Genomic DNA, 15221 nt, shown 5'->3' with positions numbered 1-15221 from the left:
TTGACACCAAGCCCCACCCCAGAGGTTCTCAAGCCAAAGCGAACAGAAGCAAGGCCCAGGTTTAAACTCCAGAGGCTGCCTTCAGTCTGTTCACTTGTCCAGATCTGCGTCCTTTCAGGACCCACCGATGTCAGGTTCTTTTTCGGACTTTGCAGTGGGATATGAGGGCAGGGGGTGGCGGGGAGGGCAACGTCCCATACCAACCAAATCTCGCCCCTACGCTGCCCCCCTGGGAAAGGGGGACAGAAAGGGGTGGGGTGCTCTAAAGTGAGGCGGAGCTGGAGGGCTGTGAAACGCCCCGGTGCGCCCCCTCCCCAGGCAGCCCGGAACGGGTGCGCGGCTGCCCGACTTCCCGCGGAGGACGCGACCCCGGCGGTGCCCAAGGCTGGCGCGCCCTCTCGCGGCCACGCCGCCCGCTGAGCCCCTCGCATCCTTGGGGAGCCTGCGGTTCGCTCCAGCCTAGGCCGGGTGGGCAGCAGCCCACGCTGCGTGTTTGAGGGCAGTGAGGAAGATGACCTGTCCGCAGAGATCGTCTCTACTGCAATCCTTCTGCAGTCCACGCCGGGGAATGCCCGGGTCAGCGCTGCCGACTCCTCTGCACTCCCCCGCATGCCCTCTCCAAGCGTTTCTCCTCTGTCCCTTGCTCTCAGCCACCCCTTCCCCTGCCTCTTTTGCTCGACTCCTGCCCACCCTTGAATTAACTCAGCCTCGTAGGGATGTCGGTGACTGATCATTCCTCCCTGTTCTAGCCTGGCCGGGTATTTCACAACTTCCCTCCAAAGCAGTGGCCAGGGCCTGAGTTAGCTCCGCGGCTTGCTTACTCCTCATGCCTCGAGTTCCTCGTCTGTCAAGTGGGGATAACAGTAGTATCCGTGTCCTATCTGGTGTAAGGTTCATGAGTTACCACGTGTGTAGCAGACCCGTGCCTCCACACGTTCCCTCGGTGCCCCTCCTTCTTCCTGTGCCCCTGTCCTCCACGCGCCTTCCCTGCGGGGACACAGCCAGCCTCTGCTTCTGTGTTCAGGGCTGGCCCAGGCTACTGGCACCTCCTGGGATGACATACAGCAGCCTGGAAGTGCCAGCGATCAGGGGATGTATTTACCCCTATATTAGAGTTCCCCAGAGAAACAGAACTTATGAGATTACATATACATATACGCATGTGTACATATATGTGTGTGTATGCGTATGTGTGTATAGATATATATACACATATCATATACATATATATACATATTATAAGTAATCGCCTCATGATCATGAAGGCTGACAAGTCCCAAGACCAAATCAGGACGCAGATACGACAGTTATCCCCATTTCACAGATGAGGAACTCGAGGCAAGAGGAAAGTAAGCAATATACATATATATGTGTACCTATAAATATATATGTATCCACACACACATATATGTGTATATATATATATACACACACACATACACACACATGTGTGAGAGAGACAGAGAGATCAATTTATTATAAGGAATTGGCTCATGATCATGAAGGCTGACAAGTCCCAAAATCTGCATTGGCAAGCCAGTGACCCAGGGGAACCCATGGTCAGTTCCAGTCCCAAAGCTGCCAGGCTCAAGGGCTAATGTTTCAGTCCAAATCCAAACACAAGGAAAACACCAATGTCCCAACTTGAACGTAGTAGAGAAGGAAAAATTCCCTCTTAACTGGAGGAGGTTCCACGTTATTGTTTTATTCAGGGCTTCAACTGATTGGACAAGGCCCACCCACATTGCAAAGGTCAATCAGCCTTACTAATTTAAATGTTAATCTCATCCAAAAACACCCTATCACAGAAACACTCAGAATAATGTTTGACTAAACATCCAGGCACCCTGTGACCCAGTCAAGTTGGCACATAAAAGTAACCAGCACAGCCCCAGAGGGCAGATCTTCATTGTGACAGGCGGTTGGGGGAGCAGGGGCCATACCATAGCCCCACTCTGCACTCTCACCTGGCCTCCCTCCCTTCCCAGTCCGTTTGTCACTCCCTGGGTTTTTCTGAGGCTTGCCCCTTCATAAATTACTTTCAAGTGAATCTTCCTTTGAGGGTAGGAGTCTGCTCCATGATTTTCCTATTTCACCATCCTTCTGCCTGGGCTGGACCCGCTCCTGGTGCTGGAACAGTCTGTTCCTTCCCCAGGATGCTCAGAATGTAAACCATCATTGCAAAGACTGAGGCTTCACAGGGAAAATTCCTTCAAACTCATGGTAATACAAACTGAAAACATGAGAAATTGTATATTTTTCTGCTCATCTCCTGGGCACACAGAAAGACACAAAGAGCTTAGTTCCTTACATGGCCCTCATGGGCACTTTATTGTGGATAACATTAGAACAAGTCTGGCTGATAAGAGGATTGCGTGATTGTAATTAGATGGATAATTATTTGCACGTGGAAGTGTTTGATGACTGGGTCTTAGAGAATAGGAGCTATAAATACACATATTAGAAAAGGATTCCATTAAAAATGAACCTAAAGCAATTGAAAAGCTTCTGATGGATCATTAGCCATTTAAAGAGATTTTTGTTGCTAATGTGTCGCTCTTTCCACCTTTTACTAAAAGGCTTAGAAAAGGAAATCAAAGCATCTGAAATTATAATGTAAATTAATGGGGAGAAGGCATTAAATTTACAAAAGTTCTGTTTTTATGCAGCTTCTCCTAAACTCAGCTGTGATACAACTTGAGGTCTATTTTGTGTACACTGACATACAATCAAGTCTATTATAAATCCATATTTTAGTAAATTCAATGTGATGTAGATGCAGGTTGAATACAGCAGCCAGTTACTTTACTGTTGAGAAATTCAATGAGTTGAATTTCTCAGAAGAAAATCTGAAATGAACGTGAAATGCTGTTACTCTGCTTCAACTAACCAGATACTCTTTAGATGAAAGTGTGCCAGGTGGAATATCATTTCATATCGTGTTTTCAGATATGTGACTGATCTTCCACATTTGCCCAGCCCTGCCCTGGTAAGCAATATACAGAAATGAAACATCCACTGTTTGCTTATTAATTTATGCCATGGACAGCTATCAGTTGCATTAAATAGGCTTCCAGTCCAGGAATCAGCCAAGAACAAGACTCTTGAGCATGAAAGGATACATTTAAAACATAGACTTTTTTTTCAGAAGGCAGATTTGTGATGGCGCACACATATATATGTGATGTCTGTGTATTTTACACCATAAAGACATACCTCAAATGTAGTAGTGATATCTGTGGTATAGTTGTTAAAATTACAGACTAGCATAAATAATCATTTTATGTACACTCACACATCCACCATCAAGCTTAAGAATGTAACACCTTAAACCAATGCAGTTGAAACCCCCTGTGAATGCCTCCAGGACCATGTCTGCCTGCCCATGTTCCCTAGAGCTGATCATTATCTTGAATCTGCTATTCACCATCCTCATGCATTCATTTAAACATTCACCACAAATGTATGCATCCTCAAACACTGTCTAGTACGTTTAAACTTTAATAAATGAACCCCTCATAACATATGAAATCCTCTGCAAGTTGGCTTTCTGCTTATGTTATGTTTGTGATATTCTCTGTTTTTGGTTTTGGTTTTGTTTTCTTCTTCGAGACCGAGTCTCCCTTCCTTCCCTCCCTTCCTCCCTTCATTCTTTCCTCCCTTCCTCCCTTTCTCCCTTTCTCTCTTTCTTTCTTTGACAGAGTCTCACTCTGTTGCCCAGGCCAGAGTGCAGTGGTGCAACCTGAGCTCACAACCTCCGCCTCCCAGGTTCGAGCAATTCTCTGCCTCAGCCTCCCGAGTATCTGGGATTACAGGCATGCACCACCTCACCCAGCTCATTTTTGTATTTTTAGTAGAGACAGGTTTCACCATGTTGGCCAGGCTGGTCTCCAGCTCCTGACCTCAGGTGATGTACCAGCCCCTGCCTCCTGAAGTGCTGGGATTACAGACATGAGCCACCACACCTGGCCATATCTGTTTTTCAATGTTTTAATCTATTCTGAGAGACATGGCCCCAAACCTCTAATTCTGATTCCATGTCTCTCTTTTCATGACTGTAATTTATTTATTGTCCCGAGACCATCCTTCTAGGAGCATAAAAGTTCCTGTGTTGTATCTTCTTGGTGGGCTGTTCAGTATGACACAACCCTCTTTGTCTTTTTTACTACTTTTCTCCCTAAAAATTTATTTTGTCTGATAACAGCATTGCTACACTATCTTTTTCATTATTGTTAGCATTTGCCTGGTGGTTACCCCTTTCATTTTAACTTTGTGGTGCCTTCTGATTTGCGTTTCTCAGAAGCAGCAGAGAACTAGACTTCACATAACTGTGGCTTTTGCTCTAATCCGAAAATATCTGGATATCTAGATTAGGTGACTATGAAGTGACTATCACCCGTTTATTTTTTACTGTGATTACCATTACATTGGACTTATTTCTGCCACTTTGTGCTGTGTTTACTACTTAACCTGCTTCTCCTTTGCTTTTTTCTCCTTCTCTGACTTCTGGTAGATTGCACATGCTTTCTTTTTTTATTTTACTTTAAGTTCTGAAATATATGTGCAGAATGTGCAGGTTTGTTACATAGGTATACATGTGCCATGGGGTTTGCTGCACCTATCAACCTGTCATCTAGGTTTCAAGCCCCGCATGCATTAGCTATTTGTCCTAATGTTCTCCTACCCCTTGCCCCTCACCCTTCACCCCTCGGCAGGCCATGGTATGTGATGTTCCCTTCCCAGTGTCCATGTGTTCTCATTGTTCGGCTCCCATTCATGAGTGAGAACATGCGGCATTTGGTTCTCTGTTCCTGTGTCAGTTTGCTGAGAATTATGGCTTCCAGTTTTATCCATTTCCCTACAAAGGACATGAACTTATTCTTTTTTATGGCTGCATAGTATTCCATGGTGTATATGTGCCACATTTTCTTTATCTAGTCTATCATTGATGGGCATTTGGGTTGGCTCCATGTCTTTGCTATTGTGAATACTGCTGCAATAAACATAGGTGTGCATGTGTCTTTATAGCAGAATTATTTCTAATCCTTTGGGTATATACCCAGTAATGGAGTTGCTGGATCAAATTTCTGGTTCTAGATCCTTGAGGAATCACCACACTGTCTTCCACAATGGTTGAACTAATTCACACTCCCACCAACAGTGCCAAGAGCTTCTGTTTCTCTGCAGCCTCGCCAGCATCAGTTGTTTCCTGACTTTTGAATGAATGATCACCGTTCCGACTGGCATTGCACCTGCTTTCTTTATTCCCTTTGCTCTCCCTGCCTGCTTGGAATTTAAATATTTTTGTCTTCTTCATCTAGTAGTTATTTTTATATTTGTCATAGGCATCTTAATTTCATATATTCCTCACAAATAAAGTGTATCCTTTTTTTTCTTTTTCTTTTTTTGAGAAAGAGTTTCGCTTTTTGTTGCCCACGCTGGAGCGCAGTGGCACTATCTCGACTCACTGCAACCTCTGCCTCCCGGGTTCAAGCAATTCTCCTGTCTCAGGCTCCTGAGTAGCTAGAATTACAGGCACCCACCACCATGCCCAGCTAATTTTTTTGTTTGTTTGTTTGTTTCAGTAGAAACAGGGTTTCACCATGTTGGCCAGGCTGGTCTCAAACTCCTGACTTCAGGTGATCCACCCACCTCGACCTCCCAAAGTGCTGGGATTACAGGCATAAGCCACTGCGCCTGGCCAGTGTATCCTCTTTTAAACAAGATTTTGATTTTTCAATTCTTTCACTTTCCTCATAACTTAGCTCCCACCAGCAATGCCATTCTTGTTCACAGCTTTAGTTCTGACTTTTTTAAAAACGTAAATTGTTCTTTTGTTTATATAAATTATTATCATTATGGCTATGTCTTTTATGATACCATATTACATCATAAAAGACATAGCCATAATGATAATAATTTATAGTTATTATTTAGAGTAAATACTTACCATATTTATCAATTCTATAGGAGATACAGATTTTTTCACTATTTAACTTCCTTATGATTGTAAGGTTAAATTCTGTCTTCAATTCTGTGTTTAATTATAATTGGTGATTTTTCTTTCTTAGAAGTTCATAAAGTAGCAATATGTCATGTAACAGTGTATCTTATAATTGGTAACATCTTAGATGGGATGAAATCAAGTTTATAGCATCACCAATGTATTTTCTTATCAGTTTCTTTGCTCACTGTGGCTTCTCTCATCCCACTCCTTCCAGAGTTCATTTTTCTTCTTGCTGACATATATCCTCTAAATCTCACGGTGATGATCCATGAGTTCCTTATTTTCTGACTACTTGAATGTCTGAAAATGTCTTTATTTTACATTCATGATTGAATGATGCTTTGGCTAGGAATAGAACTCTGTGATCACAATTTTCCCTTACCATTTTACAGATAGTTCTTCACTTCCTCTGACATCTGCGGCTGCTGATTAGAAGCCTGCTGTCACCTGTCTATGATTTATTTGTCCATTATCTGTCTCTCCTCTCTGTCTTTTTCATGTTTTCCCTTCATGTTTTGCAGCTGCGCTGTAAGTCTAGGCGTGCAATTGTCAAGGTTCCCAGCTTGAAATTCAGTGAGCCATGCCTTGATTTCTGGAAAACTCTCTTTAGACATTACCTCTCCGCTGAACTCTTGTCTCCTTTCCTTAAAACTTTGCTTCTCCATATCATTACTAAATCCTGGGATGTTCCCCCTCTCCTGTCTTTTACTTACCCAGATATGTTTTCAACTGAAAGCAATCTATACTCTACTAAGGGTTTTTTTAATGACTGCATTTCATACCCCAGATTTGTTTTATTTTTGATTTTTTGAGATTGAGTCTCTGTCTGTCAGGCTGGAGTGCAGTGATGCAATCTCAGCTCACTGCAGCCTTCACCTCCCAGGTTCAAGCGACTCTCCTACCTCAACCTCTCAAGTAGCTGGGATTATAGGTGTGTGCCACCATGCCTGGCTAATTTTTGCATTTTTAGAAGAGACAGAGTTTCGCCATGCTGGCCCGGCTGGTCTCAAACTCCTGACCACAGGTGATCCACCCACCTAGGCCTCCCACAGTTCTGGGATTACAGGTGTGAGCCACTGCACCCAGCCCATACCCCAGATTTCTAACCAAGATTTTTTTCTCCCGTAGCTACCTCTTCTGTTTCAAAATGGCCTGCTCTTATCCCATAACGTCATATTATTTCATGGATACTATGCTGTCCTTTATTTATGTGAGAGTTTTGAACTTTCAAAATTTATTATTTTACTTAATTTTATTTTTGTTTTTATCTATTTTAATTTTTTATTCTTTCTTCATGTATTTATCTAAATCTAAAAGTCTTAATGTCATTTTCAGATGGCTTTATTATGTCTATTTTTCTCTTTTCCTTCAAACTTTGCTTCTCCATATTACTAAATCCTGGGGTTTTCCCCCTCTCCTGTCTTTTACTTACCCAGATATGTCTGGGTAAATCCTGGGATATTCCCCCTCTCCTGTCTTTTACTCACCCAGGCATAAGTTCCTCTATTTTTGTGGATCTGTCATTCTTGGTGCTAGATTTTCTCATGTGTTTAGAATCACGTGTTTAAAAATTCACGTTTGAGAGCCCCATTTCCACTGAAGGGCTTTCCCATAGGTACACCTCTCATCAGGGCAGTTTTAAGGCTTTTTTCTTTTCTTTTCTTTTTTTTTTTTTTTTTTTTTTTTTTTTTTTTTTTTTAGGATCTACAGGATGCCTAGCTCCCAAGCAGGTCTTAGGGTAGTGGCTTAGCTTAGGCTCCACATTCCAGTGGGTGGAGCGGTTTTAGGACCTGGCACAGGCCTGAGCACTTGTCTCATCTGTGGCCTCTGCCTAGCTCCTAGCAAGCAGCCTAGAATCTGGCTACACCCCCTGGTGTGTGGGCAGCATTCTCTCAGCCCCTTCCATGAACAGGCAGCTGGTCCTGGCCCTGAGCCGGTGCAGGGTGGCCGGCAGTTCCTGCCGTGCAGCCTTGCTGTCCCAGCCCCTCTCAGGCCCACTTGTCTTCTTAGCTTTCCGCAAGTGTGAGCTCCTGCTTTCAGCTGTGACCTTCTCCCATTTCTTATCTGGAGGCGTGGGTTTCTTGTTTTGAATCACAGTGACATTCTATTTCTCATTTTTATCTACCCACCTGGTAGCCCGTGTGGTTGGAGCAGTCTCTCCTATGGACCTGGCACCGTGGTTGAAGTTCATGTTATAAGGCATCATGAGATCGGCAGAGGCACTGCCAGCTGAGGGTGGGGACAGTGACGTGTGATATGACAGTGGGGATAGTGGGGCACTCTGTACACACCTCCAGCTGCTACCAGGGAGGTCTACTTGCAGGGGGTTGTATAGAAGTTTATATATATAAAATTTCTATTGCTAATAAACCAAATATTTGAAACCCATTAATCTAGCCCAAGCATCTCATTTTCCAGATGGAGATGAGGTTGTTAGTGCCAGAGCCAGGCTGGAAATCAGATCTGCTCAGGTCCTGCCTGACACTCTCAGAACTGCACCAGATGCAGATCTGCTACATGCCCTGTGATGCCCATTTCATCCCACATGATGGAGTCACCTCCCTCATCTCATCCCCAAGATGAAACATTTGGGAACTCAGCCCAAGAGGAAAATTACTTCCAAACTCATCTGGAACACCGGTTCACGTAAGAAAAGCCACCTGGCTGCTAGCCTGGAGAAGGTTCTGGATTGTGGCTGTGGGCCTCTATTTATACACATTCCAAGGAGAGTGGACCCTTCTCAGGGCTGCTGCAGCAGCGTCTCAGGGACCAGTGTCCAGGGGTTCCGCCAGATCCCCTGGCAGTGAGATTTAGCTCTGGCCAGATGCAGTGACTCATGCTCCCACCTTGGCCTTCCAAAGTGCTGGGATTACAAGCATGAGACCAGGAGCCCAAGAACTTAAGCAATATAGCAAGACCCCATCTCTACAACAACATCAACAACAAATTGTTTTTAATTAGCCAGTTGTATTGGTGTGTGCCTGTTATCCCAGCTTACTTGGAAGGCTGAGGCCAGAGGATTGCTGAGCTCAGTTCAAGGTGCAGTGAGCTCTGATCTCTCCACTGCACTCCAGCCTGGGTTAATGAGCAAGACTCCATCTCTAAGAAAAAAAAAAAATGTAGCTGTAACATTGACTCACTTGTAAGGTAGGCAACTCAAAGTGTACTCCCAGCTCCTTCTCTGGCACAGCCATGAGCATCCAACCGATTACTCGAAAGATTCTTGACGTCCAAAATATGTGTGGTTTTGGTAACGTCTGGAGAGGATGAGGATGTTTTCATTTGAGCAACTATTTCCACTCCACAAAGGGAAATCTCCAGATCCTGTTCCTTCGGGTGCATGGGTTTTCTAAAGATGGATGCTGCCAGATTCTGGGGTCCCTGGCAGGTGCCTCTGGAGCCATCTCAGCAACACACATGTCTCCTTCCTTAGAAGCAACCACCTGTGCTGTGCCATGGTGAAAAGGCACTGAATTGAGACAGAAATGTGTCTTCCTGGGTGACCTCAAGCCTCTAGCCTACATCAAACATGATATAGTAACACATGATGTGTTCCACATGGTGGCCAAGTTACTAATTAGGATTTTTCAGCCTCAAAGGACAGATAATCAGTTAGAAGATACTTAGGTGGAGAAAGAATTGTCTGCTGGTGTAACAAATTTCAAGAAGCGCAGGAGTCCAAACACCACCATGTTTGCTCTCTCCATCCCCACGACTATCCATGTCACCGCCCTCATCATTTTTCAAGCTGCTTTTCTCAAAACACAGGACCCATAACCATGGCCTAGATCCCACCTCTCCAGATCAGCCCCAGCAAGTCAAGGCCTTGTTGTCTCCCTCCAGTTTAGAAAGGCCCAGACACAGAGTGTAATGAAAGCCCAGCTCTGGGGTTCGCGCTGGTTTCTGACATTCTCCTGGTTGTTTACGTTTACAGTTTATGTTACTAATAACTCAGAGAGTTCTCTGTACTCTCATCTGCTTTATTGCCATTCTTAATGCGAGGGTGTTGATGTAAGCGCTCTGCCAGATCTTTCTGTTCTTTGTAATCACCCGTCTGTATAAAATCCCTGCCCTTCATACACATTGTGTGCTCTGGACAACGGCTCTTCTTCATATCAGGTTTTCAGTAACAATTTAGTTCATTTCTCTCTGTTGGCTGTTTTCTTTTATTGTAAGACAGAGAATGCAAGACATTCCTTATTAAACACCTACTGACATTTTCCAATTAGAAGGATGCTCTTGTTGGTCCCAAGCCTATCTCCCCAAACCAAAACTACTTATGTATTTATTTTTAGAGAAGGGGTCTCTCTCTGTGACCCAGGCTGGAGTGCAGTGGCATGATTATAACTCACAGGAGCCTTGAACTCCTGGGTTCAAGCAACCCTCCTTCCTCAGCCCCTTGATTAGCTAGGATTGCAGGTACACACCCCCATGCCCAGCTAATTTTCTATTATTTTTTTAGAGATTGGGCGGTAGTGGGTGTCACTATGTTTTCCGACTGGTCTCAAACACCTGGCCGGAAGTGATTCTCCTGCCTCAGCATTCTGAGTAGCTAAGATTACAGACAAGCCACTGAGGCTGGCAAGCCGAAAATATTTAGATAAACCCTATGTCAATTTCCTTCTACGAATTTCTACCCATATTTCAGGGTGTCCTCACATGCTCCCAGCCAGGCGTGACATGAGATTGACTTTGTTACTGAAAATCACGTTAACGGGGTCATCTTCTTCTTTTGCACATATTTTTATTTGTCCTTTTTGCTTCTCACTTATCTCTGGTGCTTGGAACTGATCCATCATTTTTGATGACTTCTGGGTTTTGTATTATACTTTGAAAGGCCTTTGTCCCTCTGAGGTTATGAAAGAATTCTCTCTTGCTTCTATGACTCCTTATTCGGTTAAGTCTGAACCCATCCAGGATTAATTTTAGTGTAACATAAAAGGTATAGCTCTAATTTCACATTTTTTCCAAATGGCCTCTCAATTCTCCAAATCCTCTTATTTCAATTATCCTTATTTTTCCCCTACTGATTTGAAACTCCACCTCCATAATGTAATAAATTTCCATGTGTATTGGGCCTGATTCCTTAACTTTCTTTTGCAAATACCTTTCATCGATCTGTCCTATCTGTTTAAATCATTATAATTTTGTAACATATTCCAATGTTTGGTGGTGCTGTTCTCTCCTTCATTATTCTCCCTAGAGATTTCCTAATTATTCTGTTTTTAATGACAAATAATAATTGTACATATTCATGAGGTACAATGTGATGCTTTGATATATGTATACCCTGTGAAATGATTACATTAAACTAATCAACATACTCATTGCTTCACATATTTCTCATCTTTGTGGTGATAACATTTGAAGCTTACTCTTAGCAATTTTTAAATATACAAGACATTAATTCTAGTCACCACGAAGCTATTCCTGAATGTTTATTTTTTCCACATGAACTTTATATGCAAGGAATCTAGCTCCTCAAAATCAAATTTCGTTTGTTTGTTTGTTTGTTTGCTAGTCACTCTAAGTTTTTTAATTAACTTGGGGAGATTTTGGTGGTGTTGAGTTTTCCCATCTAAGAACAGGGTCTACCTTTTCCTTCATCCAAGTCTCTGACCTCTCAGAAGCATTTTGAAGTCTTAGGCAAATCACTTTTCACATTAAATTCAGCCTATATCTTCCATCTTTTTTACTGGTATGGTAGATGGGGCCTCTTCTTCCGCTATATCTTCTAACTAGTTGCTATTTGGAAGCTATTTGTTCCATATGTTAATTTTGTACCTGCCACTTTACTGATTACCTTGGTATCTGTAATATTTTTTCATTTTATTTTCTTGGATTTTCTGGGTACATAGTGGTAAGACCATCTCAAATGTTGATGATTTTCCTCCTCCTCTTTTCTAATTTTTAAACTCCTAAAGTCATTCTTTTTTTGGTTAATTGTGTTGACTTTCAGAATATTAAATAATATAGTGCTAGTGGATGGCTTGTCTCATCCCAAACTTACATGAAGACCCTTCCAGTGTTTTCCCATTGAACACGATGCTCATGCCTGGGTGAAGATGAGTTTATTTTATGCCACTAAAGATGTGTCCAGCTCTCCCTTTCTGCTCCACGTTGGGTAGCAGGTTGATTTATTGGTTTAAAATGCATACTTTCTATCTGGTTAGGACAGAATCCATCAGACCTATTTGTTTTTCTTGTTCTTTTTTGAGAGACCGTCTTGTTCTGTTGCACAGGCTGGAGTGCAGTGGTGCGTGGCCTCGAGTGATCCTCCCCATTCAGTCTCTCAAAGAGCTGGGACAACAGGGACACGCTACCTTGCCAGGCTAGTGTTTCTAAATTTTTGTAAATATGGGGTCTTGCTATGTTGCACAGGCTCATCACAACTGTTTTACCAAAACTTTAGGTTAGGGACTAGATAACAGTTAATTACAGCTTCGGTACCCATCTATCGACCATAGGATCTTCATAATCTCTTTTTTTTTTTTTTTTTTTTTTTTTTTTTTTTTTTGAGACAGAGGCTTACTCTGTCACCAGGCTAGAGTGCAGTGGCATGATCTCAGCTCACTGCAACCTCTGCCTTGTGGGTTCAAGCAATTCTCCTCTACCTCAGCCTCCTGAGAAGCTGGGACTACTGGTGTGTGCAACCATGCCCAGCTATTTTTTTCTGTTTTTAGTAGAGACGGAGTTTCACTGTGTTGGCCAGGGTGGTCTGGATCTCCTGACCTCATGATCTGCCCTCCTCAGCTTCCCAAAGTGCTGGGATTACAAGCGTGAGCCACTATGCCCGGCCTTCATAGTCTCTTTGAGCTTCAGATAAAATGTGATAATGCATCCCTCATAGAACACTGTAAAGTTTAATTGAGAAGGAAGGAATGGAAGGCACCAACACAGTACCTGACACACAGCAAATGCACAGTAAGTGATAATTCCTCCAATTCTCATTAATACGGAAGTTCTTTTTTTTTTTTTAGACAAAATTTTCTTTTTGTCTCCCAGGCTGGAGTGCAAGGCAATGGCGCGATCTCAGCTCACTGCAACCTCCACCTCCTGGGTTCAAGCAATGCTCCCGTCTCAGTGTCCTGAGTAGCTGGGATTACAGGCACGCGCCACCACATCCAATTAATTCTTGTATTTTTAGTAGAGACGGGGTTTCACCATGTTGGCCAGACTGGTCTCAAACTTCTGGCCTCAAGTGATCTGCCCACCTTGGCCTCCCAAAGTGCTGGGACTACAGGGATAAGCTACTGCACCTAGCCTATGGTGCAGTTCTTTTGGTTTTCTTTCTTTTTGCTTTTTTACGTGAAAACAAGTTTATTGGAAAATAAAAGAATAAAAGAATGACTACTCCATCGGCAGAGCAGCCCTTTCTGGGTTTTCTTAATATGACCATGATGATAATTTTCCCTTGCATCCAAAGTATAAACTCTATTTGGTTAAAATGTATTACATAAACATCACTAACCCACATAAAAATTATTAGTATAGGCCGGGCGCGGTGTCTCACGCCTGTAATCCCAGCACTTTGGGAGGCCGAGGCGAGTGGATCACGAGGTCAAGAGATCGAGACCATCCTGGTCAACATGGTGAAACCCTGTCTCTACTAAAAATACAAAAAATAATTAGCTGGGCATGGTGGCGCATGCCTGTAGTCCCAGCTACTAGGGAGGCGGCTGAGGCAGGAGAATTGCTTGAACCCAGGAGGCGGAGGTTGCGGTGAGCCGAGATCGTGCCATGGCACTCCAGCCTGGGTAACAAGAGCGAAACTCCGTCTCAAAAAAAAAAAATTATTAGTATAATTAATAAAATATACTTTTATATTTTTGCCAATTGCGAGATTCTTGGATTGGTCCCGTACCTTTTACTTTTGGCCTTGGCTGGTTTTTTAGCTTAAAACATGTTTGTGTCATGATATATTTTTCTATATTTTGGAACATTTACTGTGCTATTTTCTGGGAGTGGGTGGGTAATTCTCACCCATGGTGGGATCTTGAATTCCTGATCACTTTGGAATGTGTTAACCCTGCACTGTTTTTACTCAACACGAGGGGGCAGCATTGTAAAAGAAACCTGGTGACGCTTCTCCGTAGCACCATGAAATGTTAAACTGATTAGAGCCCGAGTTATAACGCTATTGAGGGAGTTTAGTCTTTGCCATTTCAGTTTTTTTCCAGAGGCCGCTTCATAAAACTGGGTGTATAGCCGGGTGCGGTGGCTTGTGCGTGTAATCCCAGCACTTTGGCAGGCAGAGGTGGGCAGATCATTTGATATCAGGAGTTCAAGGCCAGCCTGGCCAACATGGTCTGCTGGGATGTGCAGATTGGGGTTTCTGGTGTCTGGTGCCCTTCAGAGATTGGATGAAGGAAGGAGACAGCTGGGGGCTTCTCCCCAGGCTGCTGTGTCCTAGTGTGGAATTCTGAGAGTCCAGCAGCTCTGCAGGGCTTCATGAGGGTGTATTTGTTAGTGGTGGAGGATGGACATGTTTTATTTAACAGTCAGATAGCTGAGTTTATCACTGTAAATATCTAGATGTGTGGTAGCCACTCACTGATCTGCACAAAACCCCATCTCTACTAAAAGTACAAAAATTAGCTGGACATAATGCAGGCTTGTAATCCCAGCTACTCGGGAGGCTGAGGCACAAAAATCGCTTGAACCCGGGAGGTAGAGTTTGCAGCCTGGGTAACTGAGTGAAAAAAAAAAAAAAAAAACAAGTGTGTGAACAGCACTCAGTAAATGATATGAATTAGCACCACCAAATTTCTCACTTCCTTTACGTTTTGATTCAAATGTCCCTGATCAACCTGTGTGAAACTGTAGCCTGCCCGCTGGCCTCACCCTCCCCATCCTTCTTAGTGTTCTCTACTTCTTTCCATAGCATTTATCAAGTTCTAACATTTTAATTTCCTTATTTATTATGGCTGATTGGGTCTCTCCACTTTCCCCCTAAAATGTAAGCTGTATAGGGGAACTGTCTGTTTTATTCAATGATGTACCCTAAGTGCCTAGAACAGTGTCTGGCACAAAGTAGATGCCCAAATAGGTCTTTGTTAATGGGCAATTTGTAATGACGGTGGCGAGGGTGGTGGCAATGTCTGAGGTGGGGCAGTGGAGGTGGGGAGGCTGGTGATGGGGTAGAGATGATGCTTACGGTACTGTCATGTTGCTCACAGTACTGTGGTTGGTCAGGGTCCTCTGGGAAGTTGGA

General features: G+C 43.4%; 1 long non-coding RNA gene across 1 annotated transcript in view; it reads left to right on the top strand.

The window, feature by feature from the left end:
* LOC141585685 (uncharacterized) overlaps window positions 1-15221 on the top strand; it is a 185113-nt gene that overhangs the window by 128786 nt on the left and 41106 nt on the right. The window lies entirely within an intron of this gene.

Source organism: Saimiri boliviensis, chromosome 9 (genome assembly GCF_048565385.1).
Source record: "Saimiri boliviensis isolate mSaiBol1 chromosome 9, mSaiBol1.pri, whole genome shotgun sequence".
Taxonomy (NCBI): Eukaryota; Metazoa; Chordata; class Mammalia; order Primates; family Cebidae; genus Saimiri; species Saimiri boliviensis.
Note: the sequence above shows the minus strand (reverse complement) of the source record. Positions and strands in the feature narration are given on the sequence as shown.